We start from the raw sequence: 14,458 nt of genomic DNA, 5'->3' as shown, positions 1-14,458 counted from the left end.
TTAACCCCTTCCCTCAACTGCAAAAGGGTAACTGAATAGGTTGCCCTTAATACATCAATCACGAACTCACTTCAGTAGTTTCTGACCCAGTTGTGTAAGTTTAAGGAGAGAATAAAAAGTACTCCTCATGAAAGTGTACACTTCCTACTCGAGCTGTCTAGTCTGTAATGTTTAACATTCAGCTTGACTGATGATTATTAGAATCATAGAATCATAGAACAGTTAGGGCTGGAAAGGACCTTAAGGTCATCTAGTTCCAACACCCCTGCCATGGGCAGGGACACCTCACACTAAACCATCTCACCCAAGGCTTCGTCCAACCTGGCCTTGAACACTGCCAGGGATGGAGCATTCACAGCCTCCCTGGGCAACCCATTCCAGTGCCTCACCACCCTAACAGGAAATAATTTTCTCCTTATATCCAATCTGAACTTCCCCTGTTTAAGTTTTAACCCATTACCCCATGTCCTGTCACTACAGTATTGCAGCACTATGTGCATGGACGGGCGTATCGAATGCCTGCTGCTTCCTCCACTTGCACTTCGGATTCCGAACACCCGTCATGCCACGGCTTAACAGTGGGAGCACGGCCAAGGCAGCTTATGCAGGAGTCCTGAAATGCCGTGTTTTACAAGCTGAAAGACAAAGTGATAACTTCAGGAAGTTTGTTCATACTTTGCGTAGGTGAACAAGGGAAGAAGCAAGTGCATGGCTATGGAATGAGTGAATTATTTAAGCCAACAGTCCATAAATGCAAAGGAAGGTTGTTAGGTCTCCGGAAGAAGCTGAACTGGACAGTGTTCCTCCATGATCAACAGCATGGGTGCTCTGAATGCCACCAAGTCCTGGATTTTGACATGAAATGTTAGGCCACCACAAAAAAAACATCTGTTCAAATTCATCTTCATCAACAGTTCCATAATTTAGCAAATTACATATTTGCCAGTTGCATAATAAAATGAAACTGGGCATGTTGCCTTACATTTGGCCCTTTGGTATATTTACATTTTGCATAGGTGCCCAAAGATCATCTGGCAATGACTGATGAGCAATTCACATTATCACTGCAGGTTCTTAGCTTATTAGGCATTCTTGGACAACTGAGATAATGTCACATGAAAGCTAAGAGACCCAGAGGGTTTTTTTAAACCTGCTTTTTTAAGCTAATGAAGTCTGTGTATTTCTACTCAACATATATTTTTAATTATATATAAATATGAGTACCCAGCAATAATTTTTGAACCTGTTCACTAATTTGAAAGAAAAAAACCTAACAGGAAGAGGGGAAGAGGTGTCAAAGATACACATTTCAACCAAATTCATTAAAACAGGCAGAGAAAGAGCTAATTAAAATCTACATGTGATATGATTTAGCCTAAGGTGTCCCTGCCCACGGCAGGGGGGTTGGAACGAGATGATCTTGAGGTCCTTTCCAACCCTAATTATTCTATGATTCTATGATTCTACATGGGATAAAAGAAAGGGCAAGAGGAAGAGAAATAATTAAAGAGATACTATAAATGTCTAGCTATGGGAAAAAGTTCAGTTGCCATTCTTATCTTTATAAAAATGAAGTTGATCAAACTCAAAACAAAACCCACAGTAAACTAGGCTTCCTTTACTCCAATGCTTGGCGTGTTACTTGGAGTTTTCTTTTCTTTATGCAATGACTTTTTCCTGTATAGTATTCCTTACACATACTACTCAGCTACATATAAAGGGGCTCTAAACAATGGGAGGCTGAGATATTTAATGGATAAATTTAGAAGGGAGGGATGGATTGTGCTATACCAACTGAATGAGCTTCACCATTTCCCTTCCCTTGGCATCTAGAGAAAACTCCATTAGAAAAGCTAGAAAGCATGACAAAGTAAACCACAATCTTTTCTCTACTGAGATCCTCAGACATACAAATGAGTTCTTGCCAGACAGCGAGATTGTATCATTTGCAAACAACTGACTCAAAAAAGAGAAAAAAACCAACCAACAACGCAGGCACCTTATGAGTCCTCTCAGATTCAAAACTGCAGAGATCATTATTTTGCAGAGGTATGCTTTGCTCTTCGATTACAAATGTTTATGCCAAATTTCAGTTTCACATGCTTTTGCTTGTGTATGAGTGTGTGTGAAATTATTAATTCTTGAAAGCAGAGATTCATAATAAGGAAGTTATTGACATTTTCTTGGCTCCTACATTGCAGATGTGATGCTAAGGACAAGAAACATTCCTTTGAAAGGGTTCCCAGGAAACACTAGCAGTAGTAATTCTTCAAGCGGAAGATGTTTTCTGTCATCTGGTTATTGACAACTATAAATAAAGGACTCAATCTGATTTTTATACACTATTGCTACACTGTAAGAGACAGAATAAATATATCACACAGTTTGCAATGAAATCCATATACAGAGTGATGAGATTATAAACAAATGCATGCACTACAAATGTTTGAATTTTAAGCAGTGTTGTGAAGCAGAGGTTCAACACTAGACTTGTTGGCCTTGATTAATACAGAAACTCCATTTCTTGTGCTGTAGCTGAAGTGTTTCAGAGAAAAATGTCAATACACCAGCAGATGATAAAAACAGTGTTTGTTTGCTAGCAGAACTGTTATTAAAAGTTTTCCTTGCCTTGCCTTCCCTTCCCTTGTCTCTTCTTTAGGTCCGGCTATATCATAACCACTTAGGAAAAAATTATGAACATAAGCCATACAATCCCTGGAGCTACTGGGCAAACAGGTAGAAAAGGTACCAATCCAATACTGTGAATATGAACTCTTCGAATATTCAACACTCTTTGAATACTTCCGTCTCTATTTTCTTCTTTTCCTTTTTTTTTTTTTTTTTATTTTTTTTTATTTTTTTAACAAAAGCAGATTTGACCCTCTGGCCATTCACCCTTGTCAATCTGACTCAGATTTGCAGCAATTTTTACATGAACAAAGACCTTGATTGCATCACAGAAGTATCTGTTTGCAAGAGAATGACCACAGTGGAAAGTGCAGGTTCTCAGGATATCTAATGACTGTATCAGCATGTATGTGTTATTGCTGTTCTCACAAGGCACCATAAAGCCTTGCACAAAGTCATGTGAGAGTGAGCGAGAAATCGGCTGAATCTAATCAGAAGGAATGGCATAATTAATACGATCTCTGCGAGGAACTGTTTGTAAAGTGCTATGCAGGGTTCTCTGTTAAGCGGCTCATTATTCAGCCAAGCCCTAGTAAAGCCTCACTGTCACCACAATGCAAATAGAAAACCAGCTTTATTTTACCCATCCTGTTACTGCAGTCCATAATTTAAGATGATCATACTTCTCTATTTTTCACAGAACTTTTCCACAATGTGGATAGGTGCATCTAGACTGCTATTAAAATGCGCTAGCTGAGGAAACGGAGTCAAGCTCACCAGAGCTCCTTGGAGAGGGCAGCCCCATTTCTTCCTGGCTTTTTCTGTGTCTGCTCGAAACAAATTTCTGGTGAGACAATGAAAGTGTCAGTAAGGCAAGTTCTGCAAGGCATTTCAAGCTCAAATGGGGAGGTATTCTTGGAAAGTAGTTTTCTCTTTGAGAGATAACCAGATAAACCCAGCACTGGCAGGAGATGTGGAATGTCTCTCCCCCAAGTGACACTGCATTCTATGCGAAGGAAAATTTCAGACATGAGAAGACAGAAAAAGAAGCACCAAGCTGGCTGTTGCTGAAGAAATAGATGCAATATCACATGATATACTGCTGCTGCCATAAGCCAACCATTATTGCTTCTGCCCTGCTGTCCACCTTACAGCATGGTAAATGTTCTCCCAAGGACTTGTTTGCTAATGGACTGCTTACAGTGGGTCGTTTTTTTATTTCTTAAAAAAAACAAACAACAAATAAACAAACAACAAAAAAACCACAACCAAATCCTCTGAATAAACAAATGCCATCCATTCCTCTTCAGTCTAAGGAAATATGGTCAACCTCCTGTTGATTTATGTAGCCATTTTCAGAAATAAAACCAAAACCAAAACAAAAAAGAACACAATCAAAAAAAACCAAAACAAACCAAAACAAAGAAAAACCCAACCAAACCCTACAGTGTCTTGTGATGTGAAATTCAACAACAATGTGCCATTAGGTTTTTTTCCAATTTGTGCAAGAAGTGCAGTTATGTAACACATCAAAAAGCTCTGCTCCATAGCTGCTGCTGACCAACAGCAAACAAGAGACCACCACAGTTGTAGGACAAAGACATAGGCTCTAGGTTTTACTGTAAAATCTAGGTAGGAACCAAAGGCCAATACATGATCAAAGACATAATCTAGCTGGAGAGTTGCAGAGGGAATGCTTTTCTATCTTTATTTTTGCCTTTTTCAGTGTCCAAAATCACAATGACTTTTTTTTGTGGGACTTCCACAGGTCAGCCAGAGATGGCCCGGGCAGAAATACATGTGCCCATGCAAGGTACTGTATGTTCAGAGGCCTTTACCAGTCTTCAGTGTGTTGGACTCACTATGCTTGGGCAAAACATCTGCCTAGGATTCAGATTTCCCAGCTGTGTCTTCTTTCTCTGCCCAGAAAATCTGTCCAGACAGGATCTGAAAAATACATGCCCATTTGGCATGAATTTCTAGATGTTCAGCAGTCCAGAAGGAGTAATATTTCCAGTCAGAAAATGAGGCAAGATCAACAAAACCCATACTCATGACAGCTCTATCTCTTCCAACACAGATGGACTGGATGTGTGCTTGCTTGGAAGACACTTTCATCTTTATACATCAGTTTCAGTAACTTCTATTGCAAAGTGGTTGTATGAATTCACCCTTGTTTCAGCAAATGTAGTGACAGGACAAGGGGTAATGGGTTAAAACTTAAACAGGGGAAGTTTAGGTTGGATATAAGAAGGAAATTCTTTCCTGTTAGGGTGCTGAGGCACTGGAATGGGTTGCCCAGGGAGGTTGTGAATGCTCCATCCCTGGCAGTGTTCAAGGCCAGATTGGACGAGGCCTTGGGTGATATAATTTAGAGTAAGGTGTCCCTGCCCACGGCAGGGGGGGTGGAACTAGATGATCTTAAGGTCCTTTCCAACCCTAACGATTCTATGATTCTATGATTCTAAATCTCAGCCCAGCCTTGCTTCTAGGGTCCTGTTAGTGAGCCCTGACTGGCAGCTGTGGAAATTAGTGTGTTGCCTAACTGCAGGGTCATAGGGAACCAAAAGTAACTCCAAACCCCACACAGTGGTTAGTACGCAAATGAGAGGCTTGTCATACATATAAAGGATGTCTCACTGGAAAGGGGGAAATAGAGACCAATCTTAAATCCATCACTGATGATGAGTCACAGATGAAGGCAATGCAGATGGAGGGGTCATGGTTCCTGAAACATTCTCTGAAAGAGCAAACCACACCTCTGAATTCAAGCACAGTGACTGATACCCAATTTCCAAATAAGCTGCAGTTTAGTCAAGCTGTCCTAAGAGCAGCAGGTATGTTTGCAGTAAAACAGATGTCTCCTGGGAGTATGTAGCTATCACTCCACTCTAGCAGAAAGGCAGTCATACCAATAAGCAACAAAACCCCCTTCCAGAATAAAACTTCAAAACTAGAATAGCTGAACGTATTTTTTCAATATCATTCTTTCTCTTTTTCTCATTATCCACATTAGAGCTGTTAGAAGGATTTTTTTTTATTCATGTTTCATGAATGCAAAAACATGGGCGAAATGTGCAAATAAGTGATATAATAGCCAGACAAATGGCAGCTGCCAAAGCCAGAAGAAGAAAAGTTTCTAAAAGCTAATAGTTTCACAGATCCTTACAGTTACATTTTGTTTGTTTGCTTGCTGTTGTCTGGTACATAGTAGATTCTGGTAAGAGTCCCCCAGACTAATGGGTTTATGATTTGAAGCAGCCTGCATGTTATTTATGTCAGAATCAATAGAACAGTTTATATAAAAAAGATGTGATGCAGCAGTCAATACAAACAGAGCAATTTGTATGCAAGCGGCACTGATCAGTCCAATAAAAATTATTGCCAGGTCTCCTGAGCCTTATAGAAATACTTTCAATAATAACATTTTTATAGAATCATAGAATAGTCAGGGTTGGAAAGGACCTTAAGATCATCTAGTTCCAACCCCCCTGCCATAGGCAGGGACAGCACACACTGAACCATGTCACCCAAGACTCTATCCAACCTGGCCTTGAACAGGCCCCATTCCAGTGCCTAACCACCCTTACAGTAAAGAACTTCTCCTTATATCTTATCTAAACTTCCCCAGTTTAAGACTTAACCCGTTACCCTTTGTCCTGTCACTACAGTCCCTAATGAAGAGTCCCTCCCCAGCATCCCTATAGCCCCCCTTCAGATACTGGAAGGCTGCTATGAGGTCTCCACGCAGCCTTCTCTTCTCCAGGCTGAACAGCCCCAACTTTCTCAGCCTATCTTCATATGGGAGGTGCTCCAGTCCCCTGATCATCCTCGTGGCCCTCCTCTGCACTTGTTCCAACAGTTCCATGTCCTTTTTATGTTGAGGACACCAGAACTGCACACAATACTCCAAGTGAGGTCTCATAAGAGCAGAGTAGAGGGGCAGGATCACCTCTTTTGACCTGCTGGTCATGCTCCTTTTGATGCAGCCCAGGATACAGTTGGCTTTCTGGGCTGCGAACGCACACTGAAGCCGGCTCATGTTCATTTTCTCATCAACCAACACCCCTACGTCCTTCTCCACAGGGCTGCTCTGAATCACTTCTCTGCCCAACCTGTAGCTGTGCCTGGGATTGCTCCCACCCAGGTGTAGACCTTGCAATTGGTATGGTTGAACTTCATAGGGCTGGCATCAGCCCACCTCACAAGTGTGTCAAGGTCCCTCTGGATGGCATTCCTTGCCTCCAGGGTATCAACAGAACCACACAGCTTGGTGTCATCAGCAAACTTGCTGAGGGCATACTCAGTCCCACTGTCCAGGTCACCGACAACGATGTTGAACAAGACTGATCCCAACACCGATCCCTGAGGGACACCACTCATTACTGGTCTCCAGCTGGATATTGAGCCATTGACCACAACTCTGTGTGTGGCCACCCAGCCAGTTCTTTATCCACCGAGTGATCCATCTATCAAATTGATATCTCTTCAATTTAGAGACAAGGATGTTGTGTGGGACAGTGTCGAACGCTTTGCGCAAGCCCAGGTAGATGACATCAACTGCTCTACCCCTGTCCATCAGTTTCGTAGCCTCATCATAGAAGGCCACCAAATTGGTCAGGCAGGATTTCCCCTCAGTGAAGCCATGCTGGCTGTCACCAAGCACCTTGTTGTTTTTCATGTGCCTTTGCATGCCTTCCAGGAGAATCTGCTCCAAGATTTTGCCAGGCACAGAGGTGAGACTGACTGGTCTGTAATTCCCTGGGTCATCCATCTTCCCCTTCTTGAAAATGGGGATTATATTACCCTTTTTCCAGTCATCGGGAACTTGACCTGACTGCCATGATTTTTCAAATGTGATGGACGCTGGCTTAGCAACTTCATTTGCCAGCTCCTTCAGGACCCACAGATGGATTCAATCAGGTCCCATAGACATGTGTATGTTTAGGTTCTTAAGATGGTCTCAAACCAGACCCTCTCCTACAGTGGTCCAAGGTCTTCATTCTCACAGTCCCTGTGTCTGCCTTCCAAGACTTGGGTGATATGGTCAGAGCATTTGCTGCTGAAGACTGAGGCAAAGAAGTCATTAAGAACCTCAGCTATCTCTAAATCCAGGGTAGCCAGTTCTCCTGACAGTTTTTGGAGAGGGCCCATGTTGTCCCTAGTCTGTCTTTTATTTGCAATGTAACTATAGAATCCCTTCCTGTTACCTTTAACATCCCTAGCCAAATTTAATTCTAACTCGTCTTTAGCTTTCCTAACCTGCTCCCTAGCTTCCCCAGCAACATCCCTGTACTCTTTCCAGGCCGCCTGTCCTTGCTTCCACCTTTTAGAAGCCTCTTTTTTCAGCTGAATTTTCCTCAGCAGCTCCTTATCCACCTAAGGAGGCTTCCTGGCCCTCCTGCTGCACTTTCTTCAAGTTGTTATGCAACACTCCTGAACTTGTAGTAGGTGATCCTTGAATATCAACCAACAGCCCCTTGCCCTCTAGGGATATATCCCATGGAACCTTACTAAGCTGGTTCCTGAAGAGGCCAAAGTCTGCTCTCGCAAAGTCCAGGGCAGTGAGCTTGCTGCACGCTCTTCTCACTGTCCTGAGGATCAAGAATTCAACCATCTCATGATAGCTGCAACCAAGGCTGCCCTGGAGCATCACATTTCCAAACAGCCTCCCCCTGTTGGTGAGCACAAGGTCAAGCATGGCACTTCTCCTTGTCAGCTCTTCTATTACTTGCAGAAGGAAGTTGTCTTCCACACAATTGAGGAACCTCCTGGATTGCTTGTGCTGGGCCATACCGTCCTTCCAACAAATATCAGGGTGGTTGAAGTCCCCCATGAGAACAAGAGCCTGCGAGCATGAGGTTGTTCCTATCTGACTGTAGAGTGCTTCATCCACAGAGTCCTCCTGATCACGCAGTCTGGAACAGATCCCCACAGTAATGTTTCCCATTGCTGTTCGCCCTTTAACCTTGACCCACAAACTCTCTACTGACTGCTCACCTGTCCCCAGACAGAGTTCCATACTCTCCAGCCTATCCTTAACATAAAGGGCAACTCCCTCTCCCCGCCTGCTGGGCCTGTCTTTTTAAAAGAGCCTGTAACCTTCCATTCCAACACTCCAGTCGTAGGAGCGATCCCACCATGTTTCTGTGATGCCTATTATATCATACCCCTGTAGATGTGCACACATCTCTAATTCCTCTTGTTTGTTCCCCATGCTACGGGCATTTGTATAGAGGCATCTGAGCCGAGCTCCAAATGAAGCCGGCTCATTGGCTGGAGAGGCTGGAATATATCCACATTGCTCCAAGCATTTATTATAGGTGCTGGCAACTGACTGGGTGTGTTGGGATGGAATGATTCCCTGCTCCCCCAACACACCTAGTTTAAAGCCTCCTTGACCAGCCTGGCAAGCCTCCTACCAAAACCGCTTTCCCTTCTTTTCAGACCAGCTCCACCAGCCCCCACTAGACCTGGCCTACAAACTTGGGTCCCGTGTTCAAGACATCCAAACCCCTGACTATGGCACCACCGTTCTAACCATTTATTAACCCAGCCAATCCTCCTAGCCTTTTTAAGGTACTCTCCTTTATCCTGGAGAATTGATGAAAAGACAATCAGAGCTCCAGAGCCCCTAACCACCTCTCCCAGGGCTCTGTAGTCCTTCTTTATGTTCTCCAGGCTACTACTATCTATATCCCTAGCCTCACATGGATCACTAGAAGTGGGTAATAGTCAGTGGGACTTTCTAGAGCAGGCAGCCTGTCTGCAACATCCCTGATGCAAACCCCTAGTAGGCAACACACCTCCCTTGAGACTGGGTCAGGCTGACAGATGGGTGCCTCTGTTCCTTTCAAAGTAGAGTCCCCTACTACTACGACCTGCCGCTTTTTCCTGGCAGCACCAGTAGAGATCTTCTTTAGCAGTGCATCAGCTGGTTGTTCATAGTGTGAGTGCGTTTCCTCATTAGCCCCCTGCAGAACAGCAAAGCATTTTTTGTTGGTTTTTTTTTTTTGTTTTGTTGCTGTTTCCCACCTTCCCAGGTTAACGGCCTCCTTCTTTTCTCCATGAGCTACAGTGGGCACTTGTGGTCCCTGCACAGTTCAGGCCTGGAGCAAGCATTCTTGCTTCCTTTCAGCTTCCCCCGACACCTTTCAGCTACTGACAGCGCCCCGCAGCTCAGCCCCTGCTGCAGGAGGACCCCCACCAGGGAGCACCGAGGGCAGCCCTGCCCATGGCGCACCCTCCCCTCACCAGACCAGTGCAGGCACTCTCTACACCCCGAGCTCTGCACTGCAGCCTCCCCTCTCATCGGCTCTGTCTGGTGCCGAAGCTGCCACCGCCGGGGCAGCCAGAGCAGAGCTCCCAGAGCGGGCCCTGCTCATAAGCTCAACGCTCACCATCCCGCCCGCACAAAATGCCCCAACCCGCCCTGATCGCTCGCGCTCCCTGGCGCAGGTTTTTACCCAGCCAGGGCTGGTGCCGCTGCTCCTGGCTCCGCCCCCTGTGAGTCAGCTGCTCGCTCTCGTCAGCTGAGCTGCGGCTCTTGCCTAAGTCCTGTCGAGGACTTGAGGCTGCTTCGGTGGCTCTTGCCGCCGATTATTTTTTTATTGCCTTTTTTAATTATTTTTTTTAATTAAAAAATGAAATAAATACATGGCAGCATAGGATTCAACTGGAAAGCAAACCTTTTCCAAACAACTAAGGAAAAGAATTTATTCAATTATTGATGCAGTATGGATATTTTAGTAAGGAGAATTATTTATTTATAAATTTTAGATTGTTTTCTCAGATCCCATTTGTTCAGAATTTTTTTTCAGGAGAAGTGCCTAACTGTAGGGTAACTCCTTTTTGCAGACAAAAGGAAATAAGGTGCATCTTTAAGCTTGTATTGCAGTATCTCTACAATATACTGTAGAAATACCTAGTCAGAGGAAAATGAGGGAAAAACGTTTCCTTTCAATTAGCACTCCTTTAACTCATTGGTGCTCAGAGTCAGGCTCAGGCCAAATTCAGTCTAGCAGATGTGACTGTAAGAATTAATTCTTATATGTCAAAAAGGGTCTGAAATAGCAGACAAAGAAGACAAAAATTTCTATTAAAAAAAAACCAACAAAAAAAAACCCATATCTTCTCTGGTAGAGACTATAGTGTATCTGTATGCTGTTAAGAGAGTCACCCTTCATTGAAAAGCAAAGCACACAGTTAGCTTGTGTTCAGCTGACTCAGCATTAGTAGCAAAGAAATGGTGCTTCTAAGGAAGAGTAGCATATCTCTTTAGACTTTGGTAATCATAGAATCACAAATGGTTTGGGTTGGAAGAGATCTTAAAGATCATATAGTTCCAACCCCCTGCCATGGGCAGGGACACCTTCCACTAGACCAGGTTGCTCAAAGCCCCATCCAGCCTGGCCATGAACATTTCCAGAGATGGGCAAATTCTTTCAGTGTTTCATCACCCTCACAGTGAAGAATTTTTTCCTAATACCTAATTTAAATGTATCCTTTATCATCTTAAAGCCATTACTCCTTGTCCTGTCACTACCTGCCCTTGTAAAAATTCCCTTTCCAGGTTTCTTGTAGGTCCCCTTTAGGTACTGGAAGGCTTCTATAATGTCTCCCCAGAGCCTTCTCTTCTCCAGCTGAAGAATAGAAGTCTTCCTTCCTTATGACCATGGCAGGGACAATTTTATAACAGGGCTCCCGCATTCACAGTTTTTGAATCATGGCTGCTTTCATTCCAGCTTCAGAGTTTGCATGCAATCATGTTGGGTTACAACATGATTGCATCCGTGGTGATACAGTGTGTGATCTGCAACATGTCATTGCCTTTGCATGAAGTGAATGAGCACTTGCTTTACTGTGTCTGTGTCTATAACTGATCAAACGCCATTTGCTATGCACATGACATCCATTATCTCACAGTAATATGGACTTGTGTTGTGATGACCTGCTTACACATCATCTCTGAGTAGACTGGGGACACTTGCCAGAGGTTCTTATGGCACAAGATGAAATAATCACCTTTATGCTAAGTTTCTTTCTTACACTACAGATATATTCAAATAGGCATCAGCTGGTTTGCCAGTTAGAAGAGAACCTAATTTTTTAATGCATGCTTACAAGGAAAGTCCTCACTCAGGTTTCTCAAATGTAGACATTGGTTTTGTAAGTCCCAGGAAGTTTGTAATTGCCAGGCTTTGATCTGGCTGGAGGTACTCAGTGTCTATAGGATTCATTTTTGAAATTACAGTTTCAGTGCATGGACTCACCTTTTGCTGTCTGACCTTGAATTTATAAGCCTCTGTGTGAAAACATCTTCCTGCTCTTTCACAAAGGACATGTCCACCCAAACTCTGTTCCTTGTTGGTGAGAAAGGCAGAGTAGTGGGGTACCAGAGCTGGTTGTTGTGGAAGTCATTTCTCTCATCTACTGCAGTTCTTTCAGCCTCTGGGGAATCATGATCATTAACTGTGAAATAATTATATCAGCAAACAAAATCATAGAACTGAGGCCTCCCCACCACAGTCATAAGCCCAGATGATGGAGACAAAACAAGAAATGTTGCCACTGGTCACCACCAGGCAGACTTAGGCTTGCATATTTGTGGGGTACATGAAATGAATGATCTTTGGTTGATACACACTTAGTCATTAATACACAAAACCCAGTCATCCAGCCTACTGCTTCTCCTACATTACCAAATTGTTTTCATATTCCAGAAAATAAGTATTCCTGTGAAGTCATCCCTCCCAGGCCACTCTCTTTTCCTATATTATGGGACCAAAATTCTGGATAACAGCACAAGAAAAGCAATCATTAGAGACATATTTAATTAACTTCTAACATTTAGACTCACAGGCACAAGAGCAGCTATTCCTGATGTCAAGGTTGCTGGTGACAAATGGCAGCATCATCTAGTCTGTATAACAGAAGTAAACGAATGTCTAAAATGAGTAACTAAGCTCACAGTGAGAGTTGAGGTAGTTTGGAAGATGAGATCAACCAGTTATTTGCTGACATTGCGGTACCATTTTTGTGAGCTATTTGTTTATTGAGAAGAGCCAGAACAAATTCAAAAGCCTGTCAGTGACCGCCACCAAAGAGTAATATGCCTTTATGAAAAGTACTTATTTCCTCCTCTGATGCTTAGTGATGTGCTTCATCCGATTCAAGTCCACTAGGGGGTCAAGGAGGCTGAATCAGACATCAGCGTCACAAAACCAGTCTAGAGAAACACCCTCTGACTTTATCTTCTGAAAGACAGAGTTGTTTTCACAAGCCCTCAAACTGTCTACTCACATATGCAATAACTCACGTCAAAGTACTGCCAGTACAAACTTGCTTGATTTCTTATTCTGACCATCTTCAAGTTCCCCAGATTTGTCCTGATAATTACCATTAGTGACACATCTTTCCATGGAATTTGTCTATCAGAAAATTGTGCCTTTAAAAATCTCAAACCTCTGTTTTGTGGCATTTTAAAGCAGGGAGAAAAACCCTAAAACTTTCATTTCATCAACGTTAACTTCTTGCTTTTGACCTGCAGGTATACTGCAGATTCCTGTTCTCATTCTAGCAATAAACTTAAACATCAAAACAAAATGCTGCAACTTTATTGAAACTGATACCTGGTATTTCTGACATAATCTAAAAAGGTATTGTGCCAATTATTTAAAATTGTAAAGTTTTATTGTGCTTTGGAGCGAGAAGAATCATTGGCACAGTACCGCAATGTTCCCTAAGGCAAACAAGCCCACCACAAATGCAGATAAAAATTTCTCAAGAGCAATTTCTATGTTTTCCTGATCTCAGAACAATTATCATGAATTAATCCTTTTAATAAACAGTTTTGAATTATTGACAATGCCAAAATGGAAATTTCAGATTCAAAATCCTGGATTCTGGGGAACTGCAGATGGAGAGCTGGGACCCAGCAGCTACTTTATGTTTCACAGACAGCAATGACACCACAATGTAGTCATTTGATGTGACAGGGATCATATGCATTCCCAAAAGCAGCTCCTCGGGCTTACAGTCCTCGAGCAGTCATAAAAATAAGATGTCTCTTGAGACATTTCAAAGATAAGGCTGAAATGAGAAGGGCCATGTGGTTTACAACACTCCTGGATAAATCCAGAGTAACTCTCTCCTCTCATGACGCACAAAGAGAGACCATTTGTAAAGCATCCAGTGGACAGAAGTGCTGTGCTAGGGGAAAAAAAAACGGAAGGAAAGTATTTGGAGCTTTGGCACTTCTCCAGAAAAAAAATTGTTTTTTATGAAAATGCACTCATAAATGTCATAAAATTCTATTTTGGTGTTGGGTATTTTAACATGCAGCCCCAACACCCCCACCCCTACCCCACCAGCTTCTGCCCCTCAGGAGGATGGCTGCTCAGGGGCCTGCCTTGCAACATCCTCTCTCTCTGTCAGAAGGATCACAGACACTATACTAAAGATTTAAACAACCTTGTCAGTTTGTGCCTTTAGGGCATCTGGTGTTTAGTCACACAGTTGTATGAAGGAGGCCTATTAGGCTTAATTTCTGCCAAGTTTGCTGCAATTAGTAGAGATGCTCCTGGTTTTTAACATCTGTGCAAAAGCACATCCTGGGATGGCATTTTGTGCCCTTCTCCCTCACTTTCCCACCCCCTCTCCAGGATGTCCTCCTCCTCTCTGCACTTCCCACAGCATCAAGACCCATGGAACGTTGTTAGCAAGAGTCAGCAGCGCCGGAGTGGCCCACGAGACCTGGGGCCACTGTGGTGGCCACACCATCTGGGCACCCCTGGCATCGCCCTCCTGGCACAGCTCCTTGCAGGAACAG

This window comes from Pezoporus flaviventris, unplaced genomic scaffold (genome assembly GCF_033815535.1).
Source record: "Pezoporus flaviventris isolate CSIRO_AGI_PZ_B2104156 unplaced genomic scaffold, CSIRO_AGI_Pfla_v1 ptg000015l, whole genome shotgun sequence".
Taxonomy (NCBI): domain Eukaryota; kingdom Metazoa; phylum Chordata; class Aves; order Psittaciformes; family Psittacidae; genus Pezoporus; species Pezoporus flaviventris.
Note: the sequence above shows the minus strand (reverse complement) of the source record.